The sequence below is a fragment of the Poecilia latipinna genome, unplaced genomic scaffold (assembly GCF_001443285.1).
Source record: "Poecilia latipinna isolate Pla-1442-1.1 unplaced genomic scaffold, P_latipinna-1.0 Scaffold431, whole genome shotgun sequence".
In the NCBI taxonomy this organism is placed as follows: Eukaryota; Metazoa; Chordata; class Actinopteri; order Cyprinodontiformes; family Poeciliidae; genus Poecilia; species Poecilia latipinna.
The window spans coordinates 102,574-124,532 of record NW_015113047.1 but is presented as its reverse complement, the minus strand read 5'-3'; the positions used below and the strand labels follow the sequence as shown (position 1 = coordinate 124,532).

The window sequence follows — 21,959 nt, the reverse complement described above, 5'->3', positions numbered from 1 at the left end:
CCGCGGGCCTTGAGTTTGAGACATGTGTTCTAAACGATCCAGACGGAGTCAGAGCTACAGAATCGCTCCGACGTGGGAAACGCTCGCCGCCGTTGCCGTGGCAGCCGGCTGGTTGTGGCGCTCCCGCCTGCGCGTCCTCATGTCACATCTTTTGTTGATCACGACGTCTGGAATGCGCCCGTGGTGCTGGCCGGTCCCGCCACCTGCTCCGTCTCCGTGGCGACCGTGGCGCCGCCGCCCCGAGAGCCCATCGCGTTTCAGCTCCGCTCTTCGTCTCCGACAGGCCCGCGGTGGTGTGTGTGTGTGTGTGTGTCTGTCTGTCACTAAGCATAAGTCTGGCTGCTCTCCACCTGGACGCCGCTCTCCCATCTGTGATCAACGCTGACCCAGATCTGGCCCACCTGGGCGACCAGAATCGGACCTGAAAGCTTCTGGTTTTGGACCGATTCGTCCCTCTGAAGAGCCACGTTTCTGTTTTAAGTAGCTCTGCAGATTCTGCTCTGACTCAGGCGCCGTAATAGAAAACCTTAAAAGGGTGAGACGCTGGAGAGGTTGAAAGGGTCAGCGGTGGCGGCAGAAACTCCTGCAGCGACGGTGAAATTTAAAAAGCCTTTTTAAACACTAATCTGACATTTCCATGTTAACAAAGGTGCAACACTTCAGTTTCCATTTAAAGGGCTCCTATTATGCTCAGTGCAGCTGCTTGTCTTTTGTCTGAGTCACTTTGTTTGAGCTGCTGCGTGTTTAAGAATCACATTTAAAGGTCCAACTTTCTCCCATTGATTATCTGATCGATTCCTCAGTTTGATCCGAAGCAAACAAGACGTAAAGAGGCAGCGGTCCAAACTCTTCACCTCATGGGATGAAACTTCAAAGTAACTGAATGCCACAAAAAAACTTGAGTTTTTAATAGTTTTAATTAGAAAGCATATTTATTTAAAAGAAGCTAATTATTTCATTTTTTTCTGCACAACTAACACAATGTAATATTTTAATAAAATAAAGTCTGAGGGACATGAAACATAAAATCTAGGTTTAATAAATTTACCTACCAATCTAGTCGTTTAACTGTTTAACTATTTAGACCTCATTTAGACAAAAACAAACATATAAACTCAAAATGTCCTGAATATTTTTTCTGTTGTCTTTGGACTTTTTGTTTATTTTCAGGACGTTTTTCATTCTTGACAAACTTTTGCTTTATTTAGTGGAGTTTAGTGTATGTTTCTATTTACGCTTAAATTTTACTAAATTACAACTTTGTGTTTTGTTTTCCATATTTTGGAGACTTTAATTTGTGTATTTTTTTGAAAGATGGGGAAAATTTCACAAAGATTTGTTTGACTGCATCGACCTTTGACCTTTAGCTGGAAAATGTTTGTGCCGTTTTTGTTTTGAGGGCCACTCATAATCACTGTGAGGGCCACAGACGGCCCCTGCGCCGCTCTTTTGACACCCTGTCAGCTTGCTGAGGGTTTCCTGACCTGCTCTCCAGCCCTTCATGTGTGAAATGTTTTGTTCCAGCACAACCTGCCTGTTTCCTTCTCATCTCCACAAACAAGAGTCATAATTATCAGGGCTTCCCGACGGTTCGGTCCCTGAAGCTCCCGACCGTCTCCAGAACCGCAGAGCAGCGGCGGCGCCGTTTGACTGACAGGTCAACCCTGGGAACGCCGGCGCCAAAACAAACCCTGCTAATGAGCGCTGGGTACCAGACACTCAGCACAGTTTTACTTTCAAAAACAAATCCTGAATATTCGGTGGAGAAAAAAGCGGCTGTTTTTGTTTGGGGAGTTTTGATCCATTACTGTCTCAGAGCGTTGAGACCAGGACGGTTCTGAAACGTCCTGAGGTTCATTTAACTCCAGGAAGTAAAGACCGGGATGTGGAGAGAGACATTTTACACATAAACATTATTATTGATATTTCAAACTATAAATAATGTAAAGTAAAATCTGAGATGATTTCAGGAATGTCACAGAGCCGGTCCAAAGCTTTCTGGGGCCTCCAGCAGATTGTCACTTTGGGCCCCAGTCCAATCTCAGCTTCATACCAACCATGTCAGAGCTCCATTTATAATGATTTCATAGTTATGAGCATCTTTTTGATGATGATGCTTTATGACTTATGAAGCAACTCAGAATTCAGTTTGTCTGAAACTTTGAGTATTTATCAAAAAATCAATTGTCATCTAGAAATCTGGATTTTCTATTAGCTGTTTGCCACAATTGTCAGCATTAATAGAAATTCTTGATATAATAATATTTCATGTCATAAATAATTTTCTTTTTGAACTGAACTAGTGAATTGAAGCCTGGATTTAACCGAGGGTGTACTTACTTTCCCATCATGGCTGAACATGTTGCTGCTGTTTTCATTAATGCTGTTGAACCAAATCTGACTCAGTTCTGCTGCTTCATCATCCAGATGTAACATAAGTGACTGAGAGTGTGAGGAAAGTGTTGCATGCAAGCATGCAGACGAAGAAATGCAGGCTTGGTGTGTGTGTGTGTGTGTGTGTGTGTGTGTGTGTGTGTGTGTGTGTGTCGCGGTGTAAACGTCGAAGAGCAAGCAGAGTGTGTTTGATGTTCCATTTTCCCTTTTTCATAATTCATGGTGAAGGAAAATGGACTGAAGCGGAGGTGGCTGTAGCGTGTGTGTGTGTGTGTGTGTGTGTGTGTGTGTGTGTGTGTGTGTTGCAGGATAACAGGACAATCGTCTCTGCTGGTTTTTGGGGAGATGAAACAGACAAGAGTGCGTCTTTGAAATGCAAAGAGCGGCGCTGCCGGTGATTGGCCGCCGTGTTGAGGAGGAGCTGCGAGTTTTTTCGCCGCATTTCATCATCATAATACTCACTTGCACTTTCCCCCCTCCAGTCCACCCGTTCGCCCCCATCACCTTCCACCCCGCCTCCCAGCCTCAGCTCTCAGCACTCCAACTCATTCTTTACTTTATTTACCTCTGTGACAAAAAAAACTCTGGCTAATTAGGGGCTGCTCTGAGATTGGGAGGGTTGTGTGTGTGTGTGTCTGCACTGAGTGCTATGCTTGCATTCACACACACACGTTGTGTAGTGGTGGGCCTGGGGACCAATTTATTTACATGCAGTGGAAGAGGAACAGAGAATTGGAAGAAGGGCTGAAAGAAGAAGAGAAGGAGGGAGAAAGAGGAAACAGCAGGGAATTCTGGAGAAAACCCAGAGGAAGGAAGAAGTTTCTCAACTGTTCCCAAGGACACACACGACCAGTTTACCATTTAGATCGCCTGGTGTGTGTGTGTGTTTGCCAATATCCTATGTGATTTCCACCTTCATCAGCATCCAACTGTTTCCTTTTTGATTTAAAGTAGCTTAAATTCAAACTGAGGCTGAACTGTTTCACCGTTTTTGGAATGAGGGAATTATTGTTTCTGCTGCTGCAACAATTTTTATTAAAGTTACCATATTTTCTAGATTTGCTGTTGTTTTGATAGACAAACTAAAGCAGAAATGTAGAATAACCAGCTGGTATTAATCATAGATGGTGAAGTGCTGATATTCTCACCTTTCTGTAATTTTGCTACTTTTGACTTTTCTGATGAGCTGATTGGTGGTTAGTCAGGCTATCTGCTGCTGCAAAATCTGCAGTCAGCCATGCAACAGCCTGCATTACATAGAGTTCAATTCACTCTGGAATTTCATATCAGTATTATTCAGTCCTGGAGAGTTTAGAGGATTTTTTCTGTAAGGAAGGAAAAATGTTGACGCCTTCTTTCAGCCAGCTGACCGGCAGAGCAGCTGTAGAAAAATCCATCACAACTTTAAACTGAAGGAAGCGTTTAGCTGCCTTAAAAGAAGACAGAAGTTGTTCTCAGTGTCTTCAGAGGTTTTTGTGTCGTTTCCTTCAGTTCTTGGTGCAGCGCCCCCACAGGCCAGGAGGGGAACAGGTTGGTTTGACTCAGAGCCACAGCAGCTGCAGGTGGAGCAGATGATGGAGTTCTGGTTCCAGTAGAACCGATTCCTCTGGACTATCAGGGGGAAAAACAGCCTGGATGTTCTGAATGCAAAATTTTAAAAATGTTTTATCAATAATTGCCATAATTTTGAAGAAAAATTTAAATGGTTTGGACTTTTCTATGGGGAAGTTATGAAACTGATTTCTCCGATTTTGGTTTTCTGGTTTTCTTCAAGACGTTTTCTCTAATCATTTCTCTGTCTTGTCTTGCAGGCAGGACGCCGGCGACCTCTCTGGACCGATACAAAGGTAGGAAAACTTTTCTCCTCTTCCTGCGCTGCATGCAGCGCCGCATGCATCCTGCAGGGCGGCATCAGAGCTGCAGCGGGTTGTGGGTTTGTTGGTCTGGAAGGACAGAATGATGAGTTGAACTCCTGGACAGGAGAGGAGGAAATTGGAGAGGTGTGACGCGGCGGAGGGTCATTAAACCGAAGCCGTCAGCGCCGGACCCCAGAGGGGCGGGGAGCTTTAAATAAGGCCCGGGTAAAAATAGCTCCACCTATTCCTCATCTGAGGCGTCGTTAACGGGACAGATGAGGATCTTTCCTGAGCGCCGTCAGTGAGGCGAACGGAGGCGTCTGATTGGTCGATCCTGTTCCAAACTCCAGCAAACAGAGGGATGAGCGCTGTGATGGATTTCCTCTCTTATGGCATTTTAAGTCTTTATGAACTGATTTCTGCAGCAGGGAAATGGAGCAGAAAGGAGAAGATCCATTTAGGAGTCAGGATTGTTTGGGAAATAGTTAAAGAATATGCGGTTTTAATGACATGAAAGATTCACAAAGTTTTGCTTCTAAGTTTTTTAGAAAAGCATTTTGGTCAGTTTGAATGTTGGCTGCAACTTTTCCTGCAGGATGGATTCATATTTCATCCAGGAGTTTGTTAGAGAATGAGGATCATTTCCTGCTGGTTTTAGTTTGGCCTGGTGTGACCTTTGCTCTCTGTGGTAAAACATCTTTATAATGAAATATTTAACTTTTATAAACCTGTCTGTGATTAAAACATGCGTCTTAAACTGCAACTTTTAGACATTTTCAGGCATTTTTATTGTGATATTTAAGATATCCAACATAAGATTGAATAAAACTCATATTTTAACACTCAAAAGAGACTTTATAATGAAAAACTGAATTCAAAATCTTGAACCTGGTTCATGCTCAGACCAAATGTTCTGCACAGATCCACAATTCATGTCCTGCTGGTCCAGAAGGAATATTTCAGGTTTTCACAGTTTTATGTTTCAGTTTCCATTTGTCCTAAATTTAGTTTGTTTTCTGCTGATAAACCTTCTTGTCTTTTTTTAAAAGAAAGTTTAAAATTATTTTTGGCGATATTTGAAGTAGAATTATCCTTAAAGATCATTAGTAGATTCTTTTGGGGTTAAATCTGTAGTGATGGTTAACAGCCCAGTTATTCATGTCAAAAGGAAATTATCAGAAAACTAAAAGTTTTGAATGGAGAAACTCACATTTTCAGTGATATCTAATTAAAACATATATTTATGTGAGAATTAGTAATTATAATGTTGTATATTATAATATGGATAAATGATTTTCCCAAATATAGTTTTTAAATATTCCAGATTTTGTTTGTGAAACCTGGAAAAGTTTTGCTTTGCTTCAAGTTTAGCTGAAATTAATTTGTTCTGCTTATAATTTACTTTTTTTCTCTTTTTATTACGAGCTACTCAAACAATATTCATGTCATATTTCTATTATATATTTGTAATTAAATCATTAAATGACGTCATTCCAGGTGAAGTGGATTCTGGATGCATTTATTGATATTTGTAACTTTTAATGCTGATTTCTAGTCATGACTGATTTTCAGCATTAAGAATGTTTTCAAACGGAGTTTCAGCCAGCTGGCTGGCAGTGCTCAGCAACAGGTGGGGGAGGAGCAGTGTTACTCCAGGCTTTAAGCTGTAAAATCAGTTTAATGTTAAGTTTTTGTGTTTTCATGGAAACGTAGCAAAATTTCAGTTTTTAATTCTGGCTTAGCGCCCCCTGGTGGAGAATCTGTGTTTTATTCAAAACTTAAGGATGGCTGTTCTACTATTTCACCGTTTAGTTTTTTATTTTTAGGTTTACAGGAAGTGAAGCATAAATTTTGACTTGATTATCTTTTTATCAGTTGTGATATTTTTGTGGTAAATATTTAAACACTTGACTTTTCTAAGGAACCAAAGTTCTTTTAATGTTGAGATAAAAGGTGCAGCGTTGGCACGGCAACATTTGGGCTTCAATAAATCTAGTTTGATTGAAGTAAAGTAGAAATATTGGTATTCACATTTTTACCATCTTTTATGCAGAATTATCTAATCTTTCTCACACTGAGCTCATATGTTCATGAGTTCGGACCTGGATCTGCTCCAGTGGGTCCAGAAGCTCAGAACCGAGCCTGGATCCGGCCAGATGCGGCTAAAACCGGAACGTAGAAGAAAAGGAGGAGAATGTGAGAATAATTCAGCTTTTGTTTTTCTGCCTGATTGGAGAAAATGGGCGAGGCAGCGACTGTCAGACACAAACAAACAGACGCAGCTCTAATCCGACACACAGCTGCGTCATTCTGCAGCGCGTTCGCTTCCTCTCTGTCTCCACCGCCGCCGTCCAATCGCCTCACACACACGTTCACACACACGTTCACACAAAGCAGAACTGGGCGTATAATTTGATCCTGTGTGCTCTCCTCCTCTAATGAAGCTCTCTGGCGGTTTGACTGACACCCGGCTTGTTATTTAAGTGTCTGTTTTGGGCCAGGAGGAAGAGGAGCGAGAAGGAGGAGTAAGGCAGGAATTGGGAGGTTGGGGATAAATAAAAGAGAGACAGGAAATGAAAAAATGGAGGAAAAGAGGGTCGTGGGACTCATAGGGAGCAAATGAAAGAGGGTGGAGAGGAGAGGAAGACAGTTTGGGAGGAGGAAGAGTTGACGGCGGAAATGGGGGTGATGAAGGCTGCGAGGGGATTGTGTGGGTGAGAGTGTCTAATTGCAGGTCTTTGTCCTGATAATGTTCTTTGAAGGCACACAGCTGATAATTAGCCACCGCGGCTCCTCGGATGCCTTTCAGCTTCGGTCATTATGAGCCGCAAACCCTCCATTGGCTCTGACATGACCTCCCCACACACACACACACACACACACACACACACACACACACACACCGCAGCAAACAAGTGTTGATTAGAGGATGAATAGCATCATGCACGACACGACGGCTCTCCAAAGGCCCGGCTTCCTCTCTGCAGGTGTGTGAGGGACGCACTTCCTGTTTACAGAGCAGAGCCACTCAGCAGACAGCAGCGGCTGTAATTACAGCGACTCACACAACGCGGCGTCCCGGTCCCCACATGACAACGGCGGCCCCTTGCTACGCCGCTCCAGGCCCCACCCCCCGGTTATTCCCTCATCTGAATATTTATGAGACAGGAAGTGGCTGAGTGCAGCGGCAGGCAGACTCTGTGAAAACCTCACCCAGGTTATTACTGGAACCAAGAAAACATTTTCATTAACTGAAATAAAGAAAAACTATAACTGGAACTGTCGTTTATAAAACTAAAACGCACTGAAATTAGAGATTTAATACTCTGTTTATTAATCTGCTTATTAGCTTTTCTAACTGATGTGAAGCCGTTTCCTTCAGCTGTCTGCAAAAGTTGGGAGTCAGTTATTTATTCAACAGTAACTGAATTTATTATTTCAAAATATCAATTATTCGTTGCCCAATCGATGTAAACATAATCTCAAGACTCAGATGTTTGGATTCTGCACCTAAAAATGAACCAAAGTATGAAAACTAAAACTAATAAAAACTAAACAGTATTTAACTATATAACTAATAAAAACCAGCAAACGCTCTAAAAACGAACAAAATGTCACAACGTAATAAAACTAAACTAAATTAAAAAACCCACAACTATTAAACTGAATGACCCACATTTTCATGATACACATGAACTCACTTAATTCAGTGAATTTTTCCACACCATAATGATGCATGGTGGTGGCAGCATCATGCTGAGGGGATGGTTTCCCTCAGCAGCTTCTGACAGAAAAAAGTCTTTGGGGTTTTTCTAAAACTCATTTTGGTGGAACATGGAGATAAATGGAAATGAGTGGGCCTAGTCAAAGCCCAGACCTGAATCCAGCTGATGATGTTTTCCTTCCGATCTCACTGAGCTGAAGAAAGGAGGAAACCTTGAGAGTCTGAACCTTTCAGATGTTAGCATGAGCGGCGAGTCGGGCTGCAGCGTCTGAACAGAACCGAATACTTCCCCAGCAGCTGCTGTCATGGCCGCCGCTCATCCATTTTCCATCCAAACGCATGAATTATGAGCCGTTGCTAATGACGACAGGGTTGTTGTGAGCGCGCTCGGTGGCGCGCCCGGTGGCAGGGGAGGCGCTGCGGCCCGGAGGAACTTCCTGCTGCGATCCGAACCGCAGACCTGGAGCCCGATGGGAGCCGGGAGGATTAGAACCGCTCATAAAAAGGCAATAAAAACCATAAAACGATGCTTCCAATTAGAGATTATTGCTTTTTTCTCTTTGATTTCTCTTTTTTTTTTATTTGATGGAGTTCTGCTTATTAATATATTTATTTAGAAAAGACAAGCAGGTAAATCTGCATTGAAAACGTCTGTGATTCAAATATTTCATTTATTTTTATGGATATTAACATACTTTGGTTTTTCAGGAACTTTTAATACAATTTAAATATTAGTTGTTTCTTTACTATTTTCTAATTTTGGGACTGAATCTTGATCTTGAAGTTTCACAGAGAACAAAAAATTATACTCGGGTAAAAGTGGCGCTACTTCAACATATTTTTACTCAAGTAAAAATAAAAAGTACAGCGCAGTAAAAATACTTCTAAAAGTACATTTTTTCAAAAAAGTTACTCAAATAAATATAAGTAGTTAAAACCCAACTGTGATGTTACATATGATATTCAGCTGGATGTAGGTACTGTGTGTGTGTGTGTGTGTGTGTGTGTGTGTGTGTGTGTGTGTGTTTGGGGAACTCGGTGTGGCTCTTCTTTCTCCTGTTTTATTTTTTGAGCGGCTCCAGATGGCGCAGAAACAGGTGAGCCAATTAGCGAGTCTCACCACACGGCACATCGTCACATCAGCGGAGCGCGACGGGAAAAAAGCTGCAATCACACTTTGTTTCTGTCGCAGATTTTCATGCTAACATCTCTGCTGTGATGCTCAGATGTTTGAGTCCTGCGGCGGCCATACTGGGGCCATCCCAGTCACCAAACTGGTGGGAATGATGTTGGAATGCCGTCTGTCACTCCGGCCGGAAAACAGGCGGATTTAAACGGATTTCTTGTCTTTTCAAGGATCCAAACATTTCATGGAGCCTCGCTGATGTTCATTATTACTAATGAAGTCGGAGTCGTCATAAAAGAGGAAGCAGCAGGAAGTCGAAACGCAGAAACAGCCTTTATCTCATCCTCCTCCATCCCCCTCTCCATCTCCTGTCATCCTGTGCAGATCCGAGTGTCAGTCGGTTTTCTGTTAATTAGCTACAGAAAGCAGACACCTGCCCACTGCTGCCGCTGACGAACGCACAGAAATGCATCCGCATGATACGGCGACACTCATGCTTGTTATTTTGATGCTTCCTGTGCGTTTGAGTATTTTTCTTTTTGTTAAGCGATAATTGAGCAGCCATGGCGGCTGCTTTCCCACCTAATGGAAGGGGACAAATTAATCTCCCAGTGCTAATGTCTGCAAATGGAACAGGAACAATCCTGTCAGCTCCAGGCCCACAGGGAGGGGTGGGAGCATGCCCAGAATGCTAACACTTCAGCTTCTGGAGTTTCAGGTTAAAATCATTCAAAGAAAACTCTATTTACGAATATTTTGCTAAAAGAAGTACCTTGTAAATTCACATTTATTTCATGCAACATCTTTTGTGCAACAGAAACTCCTAAAATGATGAAATCAGTTGGTGCCTGCTTCTTTTTTTTTACCTTTTCAGGAAAATTTCATAAATGCTGAACATCTCCAGCAGAGCAGCAGCCAGATGGAGTGAATTATTCAGGCGGTGACCAGAGGTCCAAAAGAGTTTAACCCAAAACGAGCAGAATGAGGCTCCACTTTCTGATTTACTTAAAAATCTGATGGGTGTCCCTCCCAGCTGTATCTATGACCCTTCAGTTTGCAAAATGCTGTTTTTCTCTTGCTTTTCCTGAAAAGGTTCTAAATGAAAATACATTCAAAATTATCTCAATTAATAAGAATAACTTTTTACAAACTATTTACTACAGTTTTCACAGGGTTGGGGACCACAACCCCCTGCAAAAAGCTGAAAATCCCTGAAAACATAACTGCCTATTTCAGAAGTTTAGACACCAAATTTACCTCAATATGTATTAATTCACATGCTAGAAATCATCTTAGTACAGTTGTCATTATTTGTGCTCTTTGGGATTCAGCCAATGAGCACCAAGGAATAGATGGCAAGTGTAAATAAGACCGGAGTTGTGTCAAAGCGGACTGGAGTCGGGCTAAAGCGGACTGGAGTCGGAGTAAAGCGGACTGGAGTCGGAGTAAAGCGGACCGGAGTCGGGCTAAAGCGGACCGGAGTCGGAGTAAAGCGGACCGGAGTCGGGCTAAAGCGGACCGGAGTCGGTCTAAAGCGGACCGGAGTCGGGCTAAAGCGGACCGGAGTCGGGCTAAAGCGGACCGGAGTCTGTGTGAATGCTGCATTCACACCAGCCATGTTCAGTCCACTTTGGCCCGACTCTGTCTAAACTAATGAAACTAGAAGCTTCTGATTCATGAATGAAACTTTTATTCCAGGAGTGTTTTCATTGGTTAAAGAGCTTTTTAAATGGACCAATCAAACCTTGACTCAGTTACTGATTTGACTCCATTTGTCCAAACTAATCTCTTGGTTCTTAGTTTCCTCAACAATAATGTCTAATTCTTGTCTGTATTTGTTCTTCAAAACATCATCTGGTCGTATTGGTCGAATTAATCAGTGAAGATATTGGAGGAAGTATCTGCTGGTCATGTTGTTCATCTGGAAGCCTGTGTGGTTTGAACCAGCCTGGCTCTACCTGCAGGCTCTGCTCCCTCCATGGTACTTAAAACGGGGTGAGAGACTCGCTGAATGTCAACCTATTTCCCATCTTAACAGCCGTGATCCCGAAGCCGTTCCTCCTTCTAAGCCTCTTTCTGCGGACGACCTCCAGGGAAGATAGTGAGTACAGAGGAGTTGATTACGGCGGCGCGGCGCGGCGGAGCTTTGTTCTAGGCGTTCGGCCGCCCTTGGCTTTGGGAGAAGAGACGGATGGAGCAGAAGAAGAGGTGTCTTATCACTCCCGCGGGGTCTCGCATCCTTTCATCCCAGATTGGCTCTGTGACCTCGCCGCCCCGCCCGCTTCATCCCGACCCTCCGTGCCGTCTCTTGTTTACTGTCCCATAATGACATTGTCAATGGCAACAATACGGCTGCTTATCGCGAGGTGTCTGCCGTCACAATGGATGAATGGCGCCGTAATGGAAAGGCGAATTTGTCCTGTTGTCATCTCGGAGCCTTTGGAGGCGCTCGCTGCTTCCCGGCCGCGCGTGCCGCTGGAAGATAAGATTAATTCTTCATATCACCGGGATGATTGTGGAATCTTGTATCTAATGTAATTTTTATTTCTCACTCCTCGTCATTTCCTTTCCCCCTTTTTCTTTCAAACTGCACAGTCAAGATTTTTTTTTTCCTCTTTTCTTTTGGGAAAAAATCTAAATAATTTATCTGTTTTCGTGCATTTCCTTCTGCTTCTACTTAAAGGCAGAGAAATGAAATGGGAAGAGACAGGAGAATAGGCAGATGAGTGTTTTTTTTCTGAATGGGGCGGACGTGAGCGGCATGCAGAGCGGGGTGAGCGGGAGGAGGGGTGCTGCTGGCTGGTGGAGGGCCTAAGAGGAGCCTGCAGACTTTAGTAATCCCTCTTTTATTAATGTGAAGCCAAGCTCAGCAGAATGCGGCTCACAGACATAACAGAGCAGCTCGCAGCTCGCCGTGTTCAGGCCCCACTGTCTGCCTTACTGGCATGACTGGCCAAGTCAACACCCTTCCCATTTGCCAGGCTGGTAAAGCGTCAGCCAGTTAAAACCCAGTTGATTCTGGCCTCCCAGTCCGCCGCGCCTCCACCCACCGAGCCGCCGTCCGTCGGAGGCTTTTCATCCCTCTCAGGTTCCGGCCCTTTTCTTCTTCTCTTTTGGCACCGACTGCATCCTGCGTCCCCGCTTCCCTGCACGTTGCCATGACAACCCCACCCCTTTTCGCATCACTCAATGCCCCCCCATGTAGCCAATGGGCATTGACCTTTTGCTGTCGGAGCGTGTTAGGGAGCAGGAGACACAGAGTGCAGGAGAAGGATGGCGGGGCGAGTGAGAGCGGAGCGCGCGCTCGGCGGGAACAACAAACACAAATCGGTCATTAAACTGTAAACAATTTAAAACGGACTCGCTGCTCTGCTCCCCCGAATCACAAAGACACAACGCTCATGTCCAGGGAGGACGCAGCGCTCAGAGTGACATCATCACTAAACTTAGCAAAAACCAAAAGTTAATTTATGTTTCCTCTTTTTAAAACCAGGAATGTTTCATTTTCTGTTGTCAGGATGATCTGCAGCATTTTCATAAAACATGCTTACCCTGGGAAACAAAAGGATAAAAACCTGAACCACTATTGGACAAAACCAAAAACGCAAAACAAGAATAATTCATAAGGATCTCATTGATGTGAACAATCCCACCTGGAGTTCCTCAAGGCTCCGTTTTCAGCCCACTCTACCACACCATGATTTAGGAAACGGAAATGATCCGTATCACCACATGGAGACAACCCCAGACATTCACTGTGTTCAGAAGAATCAGAATTTTCTCCAACCAAATGTTAAAAACATTTAGTTAATTCTTAAAAATGCAACACAAGTAATAAACTCAACGGGTTTAAAGAAACCTGTGTGATCTCTTTACATCCCAAACTCCCACAGGAAACTGTCTCTCTGCCAGGAATGAATGGAAGATCAATGAAATACAGTTTTTACTCCTCCTGACCAGCAGGTGGCACTAAGTATGGAGAATGGGACATTATACCCACACAACAATAGAGCAGAAAGAAGAAGATCGACGTCTTTTGGAGAAGTTTTTGCAGCTGCTGCAGCACCAGAAACATAAAATCCATAAAATCATTTTTGTTATAATTTATAGATCAGATTATAGTTTGATTATATCATTTTTACTAAAGATTCATTTCATTTCATACATAAAAGTAAAATTCTCTTAGACTCGAATCAATGCAGAGGAAACAGAATCCAGATTTTAAATAAATCACAGAACAAAGAAACAATAGAAGTCCAAACCCAACAGAACCGAGCCGCTCTCAGATGAAGTTCTTGTCGTCTGGCTGAAAGCCTGAAGGCTGTTAGAGCCGTTTCTGGTCGCTCAAACGCCTTAGTTTAATATTTTAGATGAATTGTTCTCCCTTTGATTAGAAAGGCATCTGGACCGTGTTTAACATCCTGAACCTCAGTTTTCTCTCTGAGCTGCTGCTGGTTTGACGTTTCCTTCAAGGTGTTTCTGGACCAAACACAGCAGCTGAGTTCAAACCAAACCTTAAAATCACTTTTTACTTTATGCCACTGCTGGAGCAGAAAGCCTCAACTATTTCTGTTTGGGTAAATGTATTATTTAGTGTTTCATAGCAGATATTGAAAACAAGGTTTAATGTAATATAAATCTAGTTTAAACATATCAGAATCTCTACAGAAATAATCTTAAGGTGTTTTATTGATTTATTTCAGTTTTATTATACAGACAAACAAATGCAGACATTTTTATATTCAACAGACTTTCTAGACTTTCCTTTGTTGGAGCTCTGACGTTTTCAGCTCAGATTGGATGGAAAACATCAGATTTGAAGTTTTCTGAAGCTTTTAAAAGCTGCAGCTCTACAGACAACATGGTTTATTTACAGAATTATGGAAAACTGCATGAAATAGGAATGTAAACAACTTGTTGGGAGGAAGGATCTGTGATGAGGCTTTCTTGTGCACCTTGGATGCAGCATTCTGCTCTGAAGGAGCAGATCTCTGCAGATCTGAAAGAACATGTTAGGAGGAAACTATTTTCATTTCCTTTAACTTCTGAAGGCAGTCAGGAGTTATTAATATTTAATATGAGAATCAGAAGAGTTGAGGAGCAGGTTGCTGGTTTGAATCCTTACTGGATAGAAATACTTGGTCATGGAAAATAAGATAACGCAAAAACAAAGAATCTCCCCAAGTACTTTTGTTCAGTTTCCAGTGCAAGTATCTTAGTACACTTGAAATAAGAGAAAACTAACTTAGAAGTAACTTGTTTTCAAGAACACCAAGATGTTTGCTCTATAAACCAGACTAAAATGTTTGGTAAAGTTTTGTGTTTTTGCAGTGAACCTGGTCTGTCAGCAAAGCAAATAACTAATCAGCTGCCTGTGATTTGAATGCATCAGTCGGCTCCAGTCATGTTCAGTGATGATCTTTGCATCGAGCTGTCGCTGCAGCATCCGATCGCCGGCTGAAGCATGCAATCGCATGCTGCAGCCGCTGTATGTACGGAATGTGTGCGATGATTGCATCAGTGCACTGCGCAGCGATGTGGCCTGCTTCCTGCTGCCACTCAGCACTTTTAGCCGCTGCCGCGTCACTCTGCGCTGAGTCAACATGCAACAGGAGGCAGATTTGATTTGAATTCCAAACAACGGAGGCGGAAATGGGTAATTAAGGCAGAACTTAGCGAGAGGGTCTTGTGCGTTTGGATGCTGATGGGCCGAGTGCTTCACATAATTTGGGATTTGGATTGTTGTTTTTCAGGGAGATGCAGGTGTTTGGTGAAGACGGATGATTTCGGCCCGAATGCCAAACATTCTAATGAAGCTCACGTACGATCCATAATTTTAACTATTCCCCACCTGCTACACACACACACTCACACACACACGGATGCACAATATGCACTAATGAAGCTGTTCTCCTCTCCTCTCTCTCCGTCCCTGGCTCAGTGAAACATGCATAAATCATAATAAACAGAGATGAATTTTTAATCAGCGCTCCCTGCCCGTGTCTTCAGCCCGGCCTCCTGAGGGAGGGAGGCTGTGATGTGCCAGGTATGTGCAGTCTGATCTGGCAGCGCCTCCTCGGGGAGCGCCGATCGCTGAACCGCGTTTGGGCCGAGCCGGACCGGGCTGAGCCTCTGGAGACCCGACTGGTCCACAGTGAAGTTTCCTCTTGGTCCAGCTGTCCAGTGGGAGGGCAAATCCACTTCCACTGGATTTACTTTTGGGTTAAATTGTAATATTTCATCAGATTTTTGCATGTTCTGTTGATTTACATTTAGTTGTCATTCATTCTTCTATCAAACTCGTACAGAACAAACAGAAGAATATATATTGTAAAAAAAACTAGCAGCTGGGCTTTAATGCACTAATTTAGATTCATAAATCGTGTTTCTGGCCGTAAATCTGACGCGCATGCTACATCCGCTAGCATCGATGGACAACAAATTCATTCCCTCGGCCCTCTGGGTTTTAATTTCTGCTTTGAAACAATCTGATTGGATGCTGGAAAACACCACTGTGGTGCTCCTGTTAAGCTAAAAGAACTTAGCTAATCAGCAAAACTATCTAAGCCTAAAGTAGCATCTCATTGCTAACCATGTTGCTAATGCTAATGCTAGTGTTTGACCAATCGGATGGTTCACACCGATATTTGAATGAAAACGTCTCTTATTTTGTTGATGTATAGTTTTCTATTGAACTGCAGTTAATTACAGACCTTGAAATTAAGTCAATTTAAATGTTTTATTGTGGTCCCTGCACTTAAAAAACTAATTAATTTGAGTTTTAATTGAATTTATTCCAGATTGGAGCAGAAGTTCAACTCCAAATGGATCATTCATTGTAAAATGATCAAGTCATCATGTAGTCTGTACAGTGACTATGATAGATTATTGGGAGGGATTTGGGTTACCATGGCAACATAATTCACATAAACTCCAACAGGAAATTCAGATAAAAATCTGTCAGATTTTGCCACGGATTGACTTTATCTTCAAATGAGCTGTTAAGACTTTCAATTATTATCAGTTGTTTTTTTATTTTACAGTTTTTATTGAAATGATCTCAAAACATTTACATGTTTTAAAATGTAAAACGGAAAATAACCAGGAGAAGCAGCAGACACAGTTTGACCAGGACAATAAAACTCACATTTAAATTCAGCCTCGTTTTCAGAGAAGTTGCCGTACAGCAGGTCTAATCCAGACTGTGAATAATAATCCTGGAGTTGGCACCATCAGTTTGTCTCCTGGAGAGTTTTTCCCTGCATCCCTGTTGTTCCAGGAAGCTTCAGTTTAAGCTTCGTCCCATGAGAGAAGCAGCAGCTCCTTGCTAGTCTGCTGCCCTACATTCCTGGAAAGCTTGGAAATGAGATAAAAAAAATGCACAATTTCACCCAACTTTAGCTCAAACATCAGACACAGAGCAGAGGAGCTTCAGCAGATATTATTGCTGGTATTTATGAGGCTGAAGATCCTGCAGAGAATCAGTTAGTTGAATTCACACTTCAGGTTTTCACTCATTAACTAAACTGAACTGTAAACCATGAAGGGAACAGAGAGAGAAACAAAGAGCTGGGAGGACGATGCAGTCAGCTGACACACACACACACACACACACACACACACACACACATCAGGAGCTCTCCTGACCCAGATGTCACTTCGCTTCATCACTTCACTGCAAAAACAAAAAATCTTTCCAATTGTGTTTGGTCTCGTGAGATCACTTATTTACTTATTAGTCAAAAATCCATTTATGTTCATGAAAAAGTGAAATAATCTGCCAGTTGATGTATATCCTATAGTTTAGTTTTGTCCTGAGATATTTGCTCTGGACATAAAGTCAGAAATCCTTGTTAATATTCAGTTTTAACCAGAGGAACCTCCAGCTCTGCATCCGTTGTTCCGGGTCGAGCAGAACATCCCGTCCTTCTGGTTTTGTCCCATTTTCCTGCGTTGTCATGGAGATGAGTAACATCCTCACTTTTCATGCGGTTCTCCTGAAAAGCTGCATTTCTGTGGCGTTGTCTCCGTCACTAGCCTGACAGAAAAGTCAAACTGATCTCAGCGCAGAAATATTTGTAATCAAACAATCATTTCTCTTGTTGAGTATTTATGTCTCAAACTCAGCCGCTAAATTTGTCGTTAACTCGCAAACAACCAGGGAGCGAAGGACCAATCACAATACTCCAGGAAGTGGCAGAATGACCAAACTAAACTGTAGAACTAAAACAACCCAGTGGAGTTTTACAGATGAATTTGTAGCTGATGGTTCAGGTGTTTGTTTCTCGGAGGCTTGCAGTGCAGCTTGGAGTCCTGGCAGATTTCTGCTGCTGCTAATTGAATATCTGGCAGATTGGAGTCATTCACCTTTGACTTCATTCACATTTCACTTGTTTTTGTTTAGATACGGCTCTCATCAAACAGTCGCTGTTTGCCTTTCAGCTTATTTACATTTTTGTATTATTCCACCCACACAGGCATGAATATGGATGAATTCTTACTTCTTTCCTTGATGTTTCAGGAGCTGCAGCATATTTCTGTGTCAGTGTTCTCATTCTTCATCTTCTGCTCATAAAATCTTCCTTATATATAACTTTCTGTAAACTGAGAGAATTCCCCCCCAAGGCGGTGGGAATCTTTGCCAAGCTGATTTGTGAGTTTGCACTTGTGTTTAATAGAAAGAGAGATGGGATCCAGATTGATGGGAGGGCTTTGGTATTAAGACCAAAGGCAACCACTCAAGCGAAGCAGGATGTGACATTTTCCCAGCCATCTAGCAGAGCCTTTGTTATTTATTTTACTTATTTATTCAAGTCTGTGCAATTTCTAGCAGGTATTAAACACAAATGGGTGGGATGATGGCGGAGCGGGAGGTCGGGATAAATATGTGCTCTTTTTTTCCTGCGTGTCAAACTTTTGGTGAAAATGAGGAAAAGTGAGGAGGAGGTGGCAGGGGGGTGATGAGGAGCGATGACAGCGACAGGAACGGGAGGAAAAGCGGGATCCCTGCTTTGAAAATAATAATGGCAAAGCAAAATAGATCCCCAGCTGCTCGCTTCCTCTCGCTCCTCTCCATCTAAAATGCATTCCACCTTCTCCCAATGTTGCATTTTTTATTTTTAAAGTTCCCATTACGGATAAATTTAACTGGTGGAACTCCAGCGGTCCCACTTTGTGCCGACTCCCCCTCCTGTTGCATAAAAGATTAGAATCGAGCCGCTGCTGCGCACCTGATCATGAAAAACAGTCGTGCTGAGGTTGACTTGTTTTGCAACGAGTCAACATATTTCATTGATGTTTGCAGGTAGTAATTTATTGCACCATAATTTACTGACTGAATCGGTGAATGCTTCATTGGGTGACAAATGAAACTGCTTTTGAGGCATGCCCTTCATTTGCAATTTCCAGATGAAAAATGTGACTTTCTGCATCAAGCGGTTCCTCGAGCGACAGGCGAGGAAGGGAACGTTTCCGCACCTTCAGCCTGTGGGAACAACGTTCCACCAGGTGAGTGGCGGCGGGGACGCCAGAGGACGGATAGAAGACGGAGAGATGAGGAGGACAGAGGACGGATAGAGGACGGAGAGATGAGGAGGACAGAAGACGGATAAATGAGGAGGACAGAAGACGGAGAGATGAGGAGGACAGAGGATGGATAAATGAGGAGGACAGAAGACGGATAGAGGACGGAGAGATGAGGACAGAGGAAGATGAGCATTTTTGTTGTTCAGCAGCATCTGGCAGGAAAGTTCAGCTTTTAGGTTTTTCTGTTTCTGAAAAGTTCATCATTTTAGTTTAGACTTTGATATTAAATCTAACAAACTGTCATAATACAAATCAGCACAGAACTAAACTATAAAGTACATTAAAATATATGATTCTCCATATGAATCATCATAAAACAGTATAATACTGAACAGTTAAACTTGTGTCTGATATTCTTCAAGCTCTGATAAAGCAGCGGTCACGTTCTCACTCAGCATAATAAATTATTATAAAAATAAAGGTTCCGGCCAGAACCATTGTATTTGCATGTTTCTGGTACAGCTGTAAATGTGACACACAGGTAGCTGATGTCCGATTAAATTACACAACCATAAAACTGCCTGAAAACAATCAAGATTTTTTTCTTTTATAAAAATGTGCTGACATTTGAGAATTCAAAATGCTTAGAGCTGTTTTGACTTTTAGGCGATCTGGTTTCCAAGTCGTCCCTGAATGCACCACAGCCTGTTCCACAGAGGAAGTCCCATCTCTGAGTGGAAGCCATCTTGGTTTTGCATTCATGTTCAACATGTTGGGTCTAGATTATAAATATCCTCACAGTGTGGAAGAATATATTGATAAAAATCACCTGATTAAAGCTGATTAAATATTATAATTATAATATGACTATATGTATTTAAAATTAAGACATACGTATTTTCACATTGGTGTAATTTTGAGACAACAAAAAGTTGGAAGAAAACAGATAAATTTTAGTTATAAATGACCTTTATCATTTAGTTCATTTGTTATTGTATCATTTTTCACATTTTTGTCTTTTAAAAACCAGAATTTTTGCTTCATTTTCTACTTTTACCAGCTTGGCATAATTTCTAAATATTAGGTAAGGTGTTATAATTGAGCAGTCTCTTAATATTAGAAAAATGTTCAGTTCTTTTTCTTTTGTAAAAATGTGAGTAAATTCTTGGACGGCTACTTCAAAAATATGAAGTCTTTTTTACCTGATGAGTAAAATTGAGAAGAATTTTTGGTGAATTAATATTTAATCTGAAGGTTTTAAGAGGCTTCTGTACATAAAAAAGAGAGTTTTGTTTTTAGGGTAAAGACTTGGCCCCCGTAAAGCCCCCTTTCAGATCCGCCCCTGCTGGGAGGCAGCTGCATTTTCCTTGATTTGAAGATAGAGAGTTATTTGGAGAACTCCTTCAAAGTTGGGATTTATTTGAATCTAAAGTGCAGCAGGGAGACAGATGAGCTTCTGGTCTGGTTCTTCCTGTGTGTGTTTGGATCAGTGACCCGTCCTGTGTAACGGTCCCGTTGGTTCTCTGTCAGCTCAGTCTAGTGGGTCTGAGCTGTGAGGTTTTAAAACGCCCGCCGCCGTCTCCAAACAGCCGCCGGGTGCACGCCGTCTCCGTCACCGTGGCGATTTAATCTGCCTCGCCCCTTTTCAATCAGGCGAATGTCAGGCAGGGCCGCTCCGTCGGGGCGTCTAATAAAATGCACGGACACACTCCTGCAGGAAGCCCCCTGCAGACACACACACACACACACACACACACACACACACACACACACACACAGGCATGCAACAGACACCCGATCAATACAGGCAATCATACAGGTGACAATAGGTGCAGGTTAACCGGCCGCTGATTCACACCCCGCTATCATCACCGTCTCAAAAATCACACAATCAAGACAGAAGCATGCTGGTGGGTGGGGGGCGTCTGGAAGACGAGGAGGAGCGGAGCGCGGCGCTTCGCAGGTACATGAAATGTGTGAATATGTGCGTGAAATGAATTGAAATGGGTGTGAAAGTGCATCTACTCACAGGCAGACGCACACAGACACGCCTTTGTGTTTGGGATTGTGTGTGTGTCCCGTCCACATGCACAAGGCATTGCATTACGGCATGTGTGTGTGTGTGTGTGTGTGTGTGTGTGTGTTGGCTGTTATCAGAATGACACCATCCTCCTCTCTCCTGCAGCCCCAGAGGATCAGTGGAGCTGCACCAGTTTCAAATGAAAATAAATGAGAGGCAGTGACCGCTACTGCCTGGGTCCCACTTTAATGAGGAAGAGGAGCACAGGAGAAGGAGGAGGAGGGGGATTGGTCCAGGTTGGCAGCAGCGGGGCCGAGAGAGAGGGAGGAGGGAGATGTGATGAATGGACGAGCTTTCTCTGTCATCGATGCGATGGCCAATTACAGCTGCAGCACGCTCGGCTGCGCCGCAGGTGGAGCGGACGGCGCTCTGAGTGGCCGCGCTGCATCCATCCATACTCCATTATTTGCATTGAGAGGACAAATCAGTGCCGAGTGTAAAACCTGGAGCGGCTTGGCAGCGTAATTCAGAACGACGTCAAACATCATGAAGCGTTTGGAGGTCCAGGCTTTACCTGAACCGACGGATCTTCACCTGCTCTGGAGGAAAACGGATTTCCTTTCACTCATCTAAACACAAACCAGACAACATTTTCTCTAATAACAGACACACAGGCTCAGATGTATACATACACCTCCAGTGGGATTTGATCAGTTCTTCCTTATGAGCCAAATCCCAAAGACGGATAAAAATAAAGTTTAGGGGAGTAGAGTCTGGGCCACTTTGGCTAGTTTATCCCCATTTTGTTATGTCAGTTAACAAAATTTTTTTCTCAGTTTCAGTTTTTGTTGCTTTGTTAGTCTTGGTAGGTAGCAGCTGTCAGACACGGTGGTGGCAGCGTCATGATGCGTTGGGCACCACCGTTAACTTTGTCTCAAACACCCTGGTGGTTCAAACTGGGCAGATAAAGCAAACTAACATCTGACCTCTGACCTCAGACCAGTAGAAGATATAAAAACTGGAGCTCCATGTGAAGCATCATGTGAAGCTCCATGTGAAGCTCCATGTGAAGCATCATGTGAAGCATCATGTGAAGCTCCATGTGAAGCATCATGTGAAGCATCATGTGAAGCTCCATGTGAAGCTTCATGTGAAGCATCATGTGAAGCTCCATGTGAAGCATCATGTGAAGCATCATGTGAAGCTTCATGTGAAGCATCATGTGAAGCATCATGTGAAGCATCATGTGAAGCTCCATGTGAAGCATCATGTGAAGCTCCATGTGAAGCATCATGTGAAGCTCCATGTGAAGCA

The 21,959-nt window shown here is 43.0% G+C and overlaps 1 pseudogene; it reads left to right on the top strand.

The window, feature by feature from the left end:
* The window catches only part of LOC106950946 (uncharacterized), a 174,998-nt pseudogene that overhangs the window by 58,003 nt on the left and 95,036 nt on the right, over positions 1 to 21,959 (top strand).